Source organism: Ammospiza caudacuta, chromosome 5 (genome assembly GCF_027887145.1).
Source record: "Ammospiza caudacuta isolate bAmmCau1 chromosome 5, bAmmCau1.pri, whole genome shotgun sequence".
Lineage (NCBI taxonomy): Eukaryota > Metazoa > Chordata > Aves > Passeriformes > Passerellidae > Ammospiza > Ammospiza caudacuta.
This window is the reverse complement of record NC_080597.1, coordinates 44565912-44579196: the sequence shown is the minus strand read 5'-3', so window position 1 is coordinate 44579196 and position 13285 is coordinate 44565912.

Below are 13285 nucleotides of genomic sequence, written 5' to 3'. Positions count from 1 at the left end.
CCTGAACTGTATTCAGCTTCTCAAGAGAGAAGTAAATCAATTCTATGATTTCGTGATGAAATAATCTTGAGCAGCTTTTCTACTGAGGTGACTTAGTAGAAAAGTCACTTTCACTTGCAGAGACAAGAATTATGAGCATGACTTTATATTCTGGGAAGTATTTATAATTTTCTTACCATCGTTTTGCATTTTTCAGTTGCTGTAAGTAGGATCTTTCAGTCTGCTCGCCCTGCTGAATGGTAACTGTTTGAAAACAGTTATGCTGTGTGCTTTCTTGCATCTGCCTCTGCAGAAGAACAACACTGATGCTCTCCGAGAAGAAGCATTTAGAGTTCTGGTAAAGCATCTGGTGTTGCCTTCTCCAAATACATGCAGTGCTGTTTCCTTTAAAGTACCTCTTAGAGGCGTTCTATGTGAGAAATGGAACATTTCAGAGCATTGGCGCAGGAGTTGACTCCTGCAAATAGTTTGAGGTTTGAGATAATTGAAGGACAGATATAACAGTAGCCTTCAAATATTCTTTTTAAGGCTGTTGCAGTCCTCCAGTTGTGCAGAAAGTGTCACATGAGAGGTAGCATGGCCTAAACTGCACTAGGGAATATTCAGGGTGAAAGCTTGAGTACTTTTAAGAGTAATCAGGGTAAAGCTGTGGAATGGTTAGCTGGGGTTTAGGCACAGGCTGGGAGATAGGAGATGGCAGGAAGCAGGCTTGTGGGCCTTTGCACTCACACACCCACCTCCCGTGTGGAAGATGTTGGTCTGATGGAAGCCACCAAGAGTCAGTAATCAGCTTATTCGGCCAGGCAGGAGACAAAGCAGCAAAATCGCCCAGTGACACCACCGAGGTGCACAATCTGCCAGAGTTGCTGCAGATGGGAATGGAAACTTATTTACCTCTGCAACACTGATAAAGGCTGCCATTTTCATGCCAAAAGAGAGCATCATTTTTGTCTTAAGGTCCTGTTACTTGCAAGCACATACCGAATGCAGTTCTTTGGAATGACTGTACTGAATGAACATTTAGTGACACTGAGTCTGTCTGCCTGAGTGCTTTCAATGTCTTAGCAATTTTCCATTCCTCACTTGGGAAAGTATACCTTCTAAAATACTAAAAATGCCTTATGAAAAGGAAAGTGTGTTTTACATTGCCTTTCTTTTCTGTATTTGATGTTTTCATAAACATACCTCCATCACACTATTTTTATTTGAAACCACGGCAGTCCCACAGTGGCTGGCTCGGGGCTGGCTAGACGCTCCCGCTCCGTGTGCGTGCATGCAGGGGTGAAAGAGCTTTCTGTTCCCCCAGCTTCTGCTCCGGGCTCCAGTGTGGGGAGAGGAAGCTCGCTGTCACTGGAGGCCTGGTAAGGACCATGAACTCCTCTGTGCCTTTTGTCTGCGTTATACATAACCGGTGGCTTTGCTGGAAAAAGTCCATCTGTTGCTCAGAGGTACTTGGGAAAGGTACTTGGAGCGTTGCCAGGATTCTGCTTCTTTCCAGCGGTTTGTTTTTAAATCATTGTGCCAGAGGCCCTTCGTTTGCTTTGAGCAGTGTTCCCAGAGTGACCCCTCTCAGCATGGCTTTGATATACATCTGTGTATCTTCACATCATCACGGCCCTTGTTGAGGCAGGACTAAATGGTCTCCTCTTCCCAGACTGCCAAGTCCATGACCTCTGCGTGGCTCCGTACAAATGCATAAGGCACAACTGCTGGAGTATTGCTGCAGTGTGGTTCTGGGAGCACAGGGTCACACAAGGGGCCCTGTGGCTGCCTGCCAGCCTTTCCACAGGGAGGTAACATCCAGGCAATTTGTGCTCAGAAGAGCACAGCACACATGGATACAAAGCAATGTGGGAAAACAGAGGAGAAAGGTTAGATTATGTAGGTGCATCCGCATGGCCATTAACCATTAATTTATCCCCAGGTGAGCTTTGGTCTCTCAGTTTCAAAATAGCTGGCTAAGTTAAAGGAATCATGTAATTGTGTGATCCTGAGGACCCCTAATTTGAAGAAATATGAGTCATAGCAGCTTTCCAGTATCTAAGGGGGGCCTACAAGCGAGCCAGAGATGTACATTTTTTACAAGGGTGTGTAGTGATAGGGATGATGGCTTTGAAATGAAAGAGAGTAGTTTTAAATTAGATACTAAAAATAAATTCTTTACTGTGAGGGTGGTGAGGTACTGGGACAGCTTGCCTGGAGAACCTGTGGATGCCCCACGCCTGGAAATGTTCAAGGCTGGCTTGAACAACTTGAGCAGCCTGGTGTAGTAAAAGGTGCTGCTGCCCATGGCAGGGGGATTGGAACTAGACGATTTTTAAGGTCCCTTCCAACCCAAACCATTTAATAATTCCATGAGTTACTATGAAATTACCCTCAGACTCAAAGTTACAAGGTTTTCCATGGGAAGTGGAGACAATCACGTAATTGTAAAGTTATTCCAAATTACATTTCAATGTGTACAATATGCAGGTGCAAATCCATCATGATGTTCTTACAGGGCAGGAAAATAACAAGGAAACTCAGAGACAGATGTGCCATCTGTTTCTGTAAAATCCCTGATGGTGAATTTTCAAATCCACTGATCAAGGGAAGAGAGTTTATCTTCTTTAGTACTTACAGTTTCATGAGAAAGACTCTACCCTTTAGCAAGCAGGTCACAAAGCTAAACTATTCCAGGATGAAGAGCATCTCTCAATGTTTCTTTGGTTTCCTACAGCCCACATCTTTGCTTAATAATGATACATTCTTTTTCCTGTTAAATCCCATCTGCATTATATTTTTTTCATTACACCTCGCCCTATTGTAACTCAATTATCTCCTTTTTAAAATTTTGTTTTAAACCATGTACATTTCTGGTAAGATATGACAGGTTAGTTTTGGATCCTATTCTCAGGGGAGGTCTAGCTGCAATAAGAAATGGGCTGTGCCTAGGAACAGAGCTGTCTGGTGGCACTAGGCAGTAGTCCATCACTGTGACCTTTATTTTAAGGATTGTGAACAGCTCTTGAACGGACATGTTGGTTTGATTCATGCGATTGGGTGAGACATTTTGAATGGGCTCAGGGTGAGTCCAATTCCTTTTGAAAACAAGACTTCAGGATAAATATACCTCTGCAGTTAATAGGGTAGTGCTGGTAGTTAATAATCCTAGCAGTCTTAAAAGTCTTCTTTCAAGGTTTTTGCCCATTTATAGAAGTCTCATGTCTTTGAAGGATGCCATCTTATTTTAGCAAGCTGAGAGATTTTATATTTTAAGGTCAGGATCACTCTGGAATCTATCTTTGCTTATAATCACACCTTTTTTATTTCAGTAGCTGCTGAAGTTTAAAAAAAGAGCATTACCATTTTATTCCACGTGTAAGACTGAATCCTAGGAAAATATTAAATGCTACACTGACAGCCCAGATATAGGCAATTTTTCCTTTTTTATGTAAAAAGGAATTTCTTTTTCTTCTTCATGGAAGTAATGTTACAAACAAAACCAATTTAATAACTGCACTACCTTGTGAAACAGAAGACAGATTATTCTTCAGTTTGTTTCTCTGAACAAAACATCAAAGCATAGTCTGCTCTGAGTTTGCTATTATTTTGTCCATTTTCAATTTAGCAGTTAGAGCTGCCTGAATATTGGGAGTGCTCTATAGACTCTGTTTATAAAACCCTTAACTACTCTTTCTGTACAAATTCCAATGTTCTTTAATTGTCTTCAGTTGTCCTCACTGAACAGCCTCCATCACCTCTAACAGCCAGTGGTTCTGTCATCTAAAACCCGAGACAAATTAGTTTATCTCAACATTTGAACTTATTTTGTTATGATCACTTTTAATTCTGAATCTTTTATTTCCTGGCATTTTGAAAAGTTGAGGTCAGATATGCTTACTTCTGTTTGAGTGTCTGGTTGAATTCAATCCTGATTAGAACTCCCACGTGTAACAACATTAATAGTATGTATGCTGCTAAAGGACAAAAAAACCCCTAAATACTTAAAATAGCAGTGGCTTTTCAGCTCATGGTGAGGTCTGTCCTGCAGAGATTGAAGAGCAGGATTCAGCTCTAGATGAAAATAACTGCACTTGAGTGTCTGTAAATAGGTATCTACATGTGTACAAAGTGCTTAAGCAACCATTACTGTCAGTGGAAATAAGGGTGGCATGCAGATGCCTAATGTGTCTGGTGCCATTTTATGGCTCTTAGAGTATCAATTTCAATTCCATTTGCTCCTCTATGAAGGCACTGAGCTTCTTTATATTTCCTTATATCTGCAACGCCAGGCCATACCCTGAGAACCTTGGAGCATCCTGAAAGGCACCAAATTCCAATGTATAAGGAATGGCACCCTGCATTTGTGGAACATATATCACAACTGGGATGGGCACATAGCAAGGGCAGGATAGAGGGAGGAGGAGCTGGCAGAAAACCCTGAAGGCATTGATTATTTCTGTGAGAGATGTGTATGTGAAGGCTCACCCATAAAACCAGGCCAGCAAACTTCCCCTGATGTCGATGCAGCCTTGTCTCTGCCGGGAGAGCTTCATCAGCACGGAAGTACCCGCACAGATATGGCCCTCTTTATTTGAGGAGGTAACAAAGCTGGGAGGAGAGGAGGACACACTTCACCCTCAGGCACTGCTTGCACCCAGGTTTTGTCTAGAGGGGCTTCAAAAGGCACCAGGCATGGCTGAAATCACCTCATTTCCTCATGCTGCCATCACACACGTGTTGACCCCGATGTGAAGGGCTGCATGCAACTCCTGCAGTGTCCTGCACAGGGGCTGGGACAAGAAACTTGAGGTAATTGGAGTCTTTCACCATCTTCAGACAAAAACACCAAAGGCACTAAGGGGCCTTTGGGCCATAAAGTGCTGAGCAGCCCTTAGTTTTCCCAGACCTTTTACCCACAGCTGAGTGGCTTTCAAGAGCCTCCTGGAGCTTTACAGCGCTGAAAAATATGGAGGGAAGGATGAAACTGGTGAGATGTTTGTTGTGGTGCTGAGGGAACAAGAGTGTAGTCAGGCTCATGCAGGCTCCTTGGGAAGTGGGTCAGCAGCAAATCCTTTGCTTATTCATAAGGTTAATTATTTAGCTGTCTGAAGTCAGCTTCTTCAGCATTGAGTCTCAGGAGATGTATGTCAGATATGTTGTTGCTGCTCACTTTGCATAAGGCAGAAACAAAGCTCTTGGCTCCAGACGCAGCGAAGTACTTCCATGTCGCTTCAAGGCGCCTCTCTGGAACAGCAGCGAGAAAAGACTTCCACAGCTCCCTAAATACTACACTTGGTCCAGCAACAGAGAAAAGAGTCGAAGACAGAGCTTTCAACTGAGTGGTCTTAGTGTTAATAATTAAATACCATTTTTAAAACATCAGTGAGTCTTGTGTAATCTTGACATTCTTAGATACTAGCAGGAAGAACAGTGGTTCATTAGTCAGACAGAGATTTGGATAATCACAATTGAATTTTTAGCTAGATGTTCCTTTTAAAACTTGATTTTTACTTTGACAAGAAGTAGTATTAATTGGTGTGTGGTGCCTGTACAGAGACTATGAGCTGGACAATCATCTTTGTTGTATTCAGGATTTTTTCCATGCTCTTGTCAGCATTGCCTGTCTTGAAAATGTTTGGAAAAACCTAAAAACTGCTCTTCTTTTTTTTTTTTTTTTTTTTTTTTTTAAGTGGAATTTGGGTTAGATGTTTCCAATGTTTTTAGAATTGAGATTGTATAAATGCCAGAAGTTAATGCTGTGACTTAGAAAGCAGAAGCATCCCTTCTCCTGCAGCAATAAAGCAGCTCAGCAGCCCCCATCATTTAAAAAGAATGAATTCCTTGTTTCACTCTATGTTGAACTCCAGAGGTTTTGACTACAAGGACTGCTGTTGGTGACTTTTACAAAGCACAGAATCATCATACAATAGTTTGGGTTGGAATGGACCTCTAAAGGCATCTAGTCTCATCTAGTCTAACAGTCTGTGATAAGCAGGGACAGCTTCAAGTCAACCAGGTTGCTCAAAGCCCCATCCACTGTGCCCTTGAGTGTTTCCAGGGATGGAGCATCCACCACCTCTCTGGGCAACCTGTGGCAGTGTTTTACTGCCCTCACTGTAATCTTTGGTGGTGGCTGGCAGCCCACTGCCACTTGGGAAGAGAATATCCCCACTGGTAATAACAGGGAGCTTGAGGATATGTGCTGGCTGAGCGGGCTGTTGTGATCTTGTGAAAAGGTTCTCTGCTGAGACACCAGCTGTGCTTGAGCTCTTGCCCTCTGCAAGTTGCTGTCTGAAGTTTCTCTCATCTGCCTCACAATTGAAAGGACAGAAAGGACAGAAACTAGGACCACCAAAAAGACACTGGTTGGAATTCTGGCCTTGCTTAGAGATGGTTGCTCACCAAGATCCTGAGAACCCTGCTGGTTTGCCAAGCTATTGTTTGCAGGTGTGTTTGCTGCCATGGAACACTGAGCCTGGGAAAGGGAGATGACTTGCCCTGAATGCTTGCACCTGCTTCATGGTTCCTGCTCCAATAGCTCATGAATTTCCCCCGCCTCTTGGCCAAATGGTCTTTCTGGGGGAACCTTTGGTGGTCCCCTACTGAGAATACCTCATCTGCTTTTCAACCACTGTGATGGATGGACTGAGATGGACAAAGCCCCATTTCAAGGACTGAGACATGAGACCCCTATATCGAAGCCCCCCTCCCAAGGACTGAGACTGAAATCGCTAACACGGGGGAGGGGGAGAGCCGACCTGACCAAAGTGAGATTTTGCCAAGCACTACCGGATCGCTGGACCAAGAACACAATGGCTCTTGCTTACTGTTGAGAACATGGACTACCTGTTACATCTATTCTTTATTGTATCTGTTTCCCACCCTTCAAAATTTTCAATAGAGTTATCATAATAAAAACCTCTGAGTTAGCTAGAGATTTTTATATCTTCCTGACCTAACAGGCAGATCCTTGCCTGGACTGCAAAGGACTTCATCTCTGTGTTTGGTAGCTATAACCCCCACTCTCTCTCTGTCTCTTTCTCCATCTTTTTCTCTCCCTTAATCCCTCTATCGCATTTGCTGAGGTCATTCAATAAAAGGTGCATTTGTTTTGATTAATACTGAAATCCTTTCGTGCTGGTTTTTTTGCACTCTGAGATCAGTGAAACAAACCATCACAACTCCCTGCTTGTAGAGTGGATCGTGACACCCTCCAAGACTGACATATCTAACTTATGAAAACAAAGGGGAGAGGAAAATCCATGTTGAGACATAACCTTTTGCTTTTCAGGAAAGCAGAGCCATATCAAATTGACAGGTCAAATCCACTGACTAAATTTAAAGGAAGATGTTTTAACAGCAGTGTTTGCTTTTAAGGCTGTTTCAGAGATACGTAACACTAAGCATGCAGAAAGGCAACCAGAATTACATAGTAATATTAGTTATGCAAGAAATTGAGTGCCCAGGTAAATTTCTACTGTAAATCACTAGACTTGGCCTACTTTCATGTGTGAGATCTTATTGAGCATTCCGCAGCATGCATCATTTGGAGCACACCTGCATTTGTTTGCATCCTAATCCAGTTATTCAATACTGATTTTTTTTTTTACAGATCTTTGCCTGAGGAAAATAGATTTTAAAATTATTTTCATAGATAGTTGACTCTGCATCTTAATGAGTCAGCCATTAAAGTGATTGATTCTTTAAATCTAATACTTGGTGTTAGACATCTAATCTAATTAGAAATCTAATATCTCCACTAAAATATTAAACCCACTCATTAATACCTGCCAAGAAAATAACTGTAATTGCAATTGAACCCTTTTAATGGTGTTTTTTGATTACTGGCCAAAACCTATAATTGTTCACCAACTGTTCTGCTGTTCCCTCAAAACACTATGTCCAAAGTTAGCAGGCATGTTTTAGATGCTACCACTTTGCTGAAAATCACAGCTGGGGCAAGATTCTCCTTAATCATCTCTGTGAGGCTTCTGAAGAGAACAATAGATGTGACAAAGTATGAACATAATTATTAGCTCTTTATGAGACTTCAAATTTATGATTTTTGGGGAACCTCTCCCTTTATATTCAAATATCAATTTCTCCTTTTTCAAGAATAACAGTCAAAAGGAGAGAGAAATCTGTCAACTAGTTTCTGGAGCAGCACTTCCAAGGTATTTTCTAGGTACTGGATCTCAGCCTGAGGACTCCTCTGCCCTAGTGTAAAGCAATACTGAGATACCTGATTTTACATGGCTGGGATACAAGTAATTTCAGGTAAAAAGCCCAGAAAATTCCCCAAATTCTCTCACAAATTAGGGAAAAAAGAAAAAAAAATTATTCAAATGCCCTACACCATGCCTCAGGGTCTGTTTCTTCAATACAAGCAAATGCACACAGTAGGAGCTTTAACTCCTAGGGCTGCTGGTGCAAACTGGATTTTCCAGGTCAGTGGAGAGATCCCCTGTGGAAGTCTTCTGTGCCTCGCATGTGTCTCTTGCATTAGAGCAGGGGAAATGTACCTCCCTTGCCCAATAGTCACACTGCTGTTTTTCTGGAGTGCTTTGCAATACACATGGCTACACTGATTATTTTGAAGATTTGTGTACTTTTTTGAGGGTGTGTAATGGGGCAGAACTTGAGATTGCTTGAGCTGGACGTTCTTCCTTAAAAGGTGGGATTTACAGTCCCACTTTGATAGCCAACATTAAGCAGGAGTTTTAGCAGTTTTCATAGACTTGGGAGTAATTTAGAACTTCACTGTTGCCTAAACTGGTTCTCTTGTTTGATTTTTCTACAAGGACTTGTATAAAAACTGCATATTAAGCTGCATTGGAAGGAACATGGATGGAAGTGCAGCAGCTCATCCTGAAGAATTTCAGGAGCAGACATTTCGGAAGATAAACTTTCACAGACAATCACATTTTCATGTAAATCCATACTGAGCAAGTCAGTGTGTAGATCATAACCAGTATGAGCTGAACTCTGGTGGGCTGCTGTTTGTGCTCACAAGAGGAAGGCAATGGGCACACGAGGGTTGGTGGCAGCCTGCAGTCCAGCAGCTTAAGCTAATTATGGAATCCCAGTTTTAGGTAACATTTGACCCAACTATTTCCCTTGTGGCTATCATATTCAAATGTTACTTGGAGCATAAATTAGTCCTTCAGCAGTGTTAAGGGTTGGGACAATATTATAAAATAACAGCAGGCTGGAGCTCTGTTACATACAAGGTACCACTGTAAAAGGTGTGTGGCTCAATGTATGTGACAGGACCAGCTGGTGCACAGCAATATTGTGGTGCCAAAAGTTGGAATATTTCTCTGCCAGTCTCAGAAATACATGTTTGGAAAAATATATTTCATATTTGGCTTCTTAGGACTTTTGGCCAGAGATGGAAATGCACCCTCAATCTCAAAATACTTTGAAAATTGCCATATCTGCATCTATGTCCTGAGTGGAATGGATGACAGAAGTGTTATCTGGATGGTGAATTCTCCCTTAAACTTTCTTCAAAATCATATTGCTTCTCTCTTCACATTTCTATGAAATCTGCATGTTGCTGAGAGGTGCACTGCTGTGGTTACACTGTGGAAGCACTTAAGAGGCAGCTGAAGGTGTCAGTCCTGTCAGATTTTATTATTTCTGGGAAATAAATCCAAAGCAGAGCTCTTCCATATAAAATGCACATCTGGAACATTTTCACATGGGTATGATTTTATTGATGAGTTAAGAGGAGCAAAAATTTCTGACTTCATGATGGTTTTATCTTTCTCATATAAAAACAGGTGTAAAATTTGCAGTGCTAGAAAATGTTACCTAAACATTCTTTGTATCCTGTGTTCCTGGGAAGTAGAGAGTATAATTCATCTAATTGAAGTTTGTGTTAATGGCATTTTGGCAGTGTTGTGTTTGCTAAGCACTCTAGAAATACAGTAACTGCATAAATGACCCAAATAATTTGTAGCTTTTTTAAAGAGAGATGTGGAGAAGCAGGACTTTGAGTACACAGACGTGTTTGAGAGACCAGTTGTAGCAATTTTTATAGTGATATGACTGATGGTAGACAAGAGATTTCCAGAGGCCAATTTGCAATATAAGTATTCACCAACTCATGTTTTTAACTGGCTGTGCTATGCTGAATTTTGCATCGACATTAAGACACTAAGGTAAGGAATGAAATGTGTAAAACTCAGCAATTTCTTTCTTTCTTCCTTTTCTTTTTATTTTTTGGAAACAATTAGTGTGTATGCATTCCCAAATCTCATCATTAAAATAGGAAATACTGAAATATGCTTTGACTGGCAGTTTCTAGCAGCACCAATGTGGGAAAAGATGCTTTTCATCAGCCCCACATATAATTGTAATTCTCATTGAAATTCTTTCTGTAAATAGGTTGATGCTGGGAATATAGTTTGAGGAACTCACAGGCTTTCCTGAAAGTTATGATTCCCATGATGGCAATAAATTACAAAACTCCTGTTAACTGCCTTTGAGTTCTCAGAATCCAAATGCAGATTTTTCCTTCAGATGCTTACTGACATTCTGCGTCTGTAAAGTTTGTGACTTCTTCACACAACAGAAAGCAAATATAAAATTGCTGCATTTTTATGATTTTAGACATGTTTTAATTCAACAATCTATCATTATGTTGAGACCATTTATAGTATCATTGATTGTATTTCTATATACAGACTGACTTTAGCGCAGTTCTATTTTGGAGTGAATCTGTAGTGTCATCTCTTAGGTTACATCAGCCTAAGCACTAGAATGCATATCACTGTTTCCCATCCAACTGATAGGACACATTTTTCACCTTCCTGAAGTAACAAAGGATAAATCTTCTACTTTAATGAATAAAAATTAACTCTGGGACTGTGTTTTCCTGTGTGTTTTCCTAATGTGATTTATGTGAAAAATTCTTGATTAAGAAAACCCCAATCAGGTTTCTGACAATATAGAAAATGGGTGAATATATAAAAATATGTATTGCTTTCAAATGTAAAATGTTTTAAAAATAATATTTAAAAATCACAATATTTTTAAATATCGAAAAAGGGTAAATTTTTGTTTTTCCTGATAAGTCTGTTACCAACTCAGCATCATCACTCTTGTGACACAGATGAAAAAGAAGGCTAATATAAGACTTTGTGAACTACCATGGTTTAGACACACAAAGGACAGAGAATCTGTCAGAGGATATGCTGTACTTCTGTCAGTATTTTAAAAATGAACATCAATAATGCTGGGTTTGCTTTGCTTTATTGCTTAGCATTTGGTTCTTCTTAGGAAATGCATTGCCACTTCATTCTTCTTATTGCTTTTATTGCAAACCTTATTTGGAGAGATTGAAGCAGTGGAGAGATTGAAGAGCACCAAAATGCAGCAATACAGAAGAGAAAGTTTCCTACGTGTCTCCAGCGGGTTTCACGGATGGCGAGTCCCCAGCAGTGCTGGTGCTCCATCATGGCATCACTGCTCTGAGCTGTGCTATCTGGAGAGAAGGAAAATCCCATGGGAGAGGGACACACTTTTGTCTCTGCTTCATAGTCCCAGAGCTCACCTTCAGCATCCTCGTACCATTCTTTTCATTTACTAGTTTTAATTCTGTGGACACAGCAGTGAAAAAAGTGTGTAATATCAGTGACAAAAAAAGGGGAAAAGAACCATGAAGCTGTTAATATTCTATAAATGGAAGATAAATAATGCTCAGCTTTCTATGTAAAACTTACATGCCCAATATCTACTTAAATTCCACTTCCTAGGATAAATGTTTAGTATAGAACAAAAGAAGAAGTGAAAGTTAAGTTGCCTCTTGCTGTCATAAATGTTATTAATAGCTCATTGGCTAGTGTTATTGAGATATAGGAGGATGGGAAGTATCTGCACATGCTTTTATTTACTTTATGTACATACAGAAATCCTGTAATAATTTTCTTGGGCTTTGTTATGTGGTGCTGTCTTGAATTTTACGGCCACGACTGAGAATCTAAGCTCTCTGCCATTGCAGCTGAAGAGGCAGGGGCTTTTTTGTGTGCTTGTTTTGGGGGGACTTGCTATCAGTCTGATTTCTGTTAAAGGTTGTTTAATTAAAATATAATTTCAGAGGAAATGGTGCTAATTAGCATATATGTACTTGTTGAAAGCGAAGGGAGACGACCCATCCTTGTTGATCAGCATCGACTCTGAATTTATTGATCCAAAGGCACGTTTTTATAACCGTGTTAATTAAGATCATACATATTGCAAAACTCGAGCTCACAATAGGCTACCGAGCAAACATTAACCCCTCCCTTTGTTTTCAATACCTGTGGTTTGTTTATTGAAACCAAGATTTTTGTTCTCACCCTGATATGAAGGGTTCTCAACCTCCATGTCTGTTCCCAAGGACAGAATGTTTACCTGTTATGAGAAGACTGTCTGAGAATCCTGCTGTTTATAAAATGTGCCTGAGAACCTAATTATTTACAGAAACAGGCTTGAGAACTGCTGCTTTACAGCTGCCTTTTACTTTTCCATCAGCTGTATATTTTCATGGCCTCTTTCTTTAAGCCATGTCTGAGCAAAATTCTCCAACATGTACTCCCACAAAGTGTAGCTTATTCCCATTCATTACGGACAAGAGTGTGAACTGGAACTCTTATAGCTGTCCTGGAAATACTCCCAATGCAAGATCTCTCCTGGGACCTTGTGCCCATCTGCAAGCAAAGGAAAAGGAAAAGTCTTTGGTATCTGCTGTGGTATAGGTTTATTCTTATATTTTGATCTGGCAAGCACACACGGTTCTTGCATGTTCCTTGTGGCCCAAATATTGGATGTTGGTGAGGTAAATGACTTTACATTTTCCTTTTATGATAGAGGAGTTGCATCCCACATTAACAAGATTTAAGTACATCTGTGCACTGTAACTCACTGATTATATATGTTTCCTGGCTTATATATAGGCAAAATATATGAAGAAACCGTTTCATTCAGAAGTCAAAGCTTTGCAGTTGTAAGTTGATTTTGTTTTGGCTTTTCCTTTTCACATTAACTTCTTGCCAAGCTGCATGTAAACCTCCTTTGTCTAGAAAAATGCAACCTTTTCAAAAGTAAAATATTTCAGGGGTTAGCTGAAACTGGTCTTAATAGTGCTATTCTTCTGGCTTCATGCCTATGGAAGTGATTAATGGTTGGAATTTATGTCACAGAGCACATAATAATTTGTTAGAAGAAACTGGATTCAGTCACAGCACAGGCATTTTTCTCTTCCTGTCATTATATTTTGTGAGGACTTACTTATTTCCTGCAATCTCAGCCCATG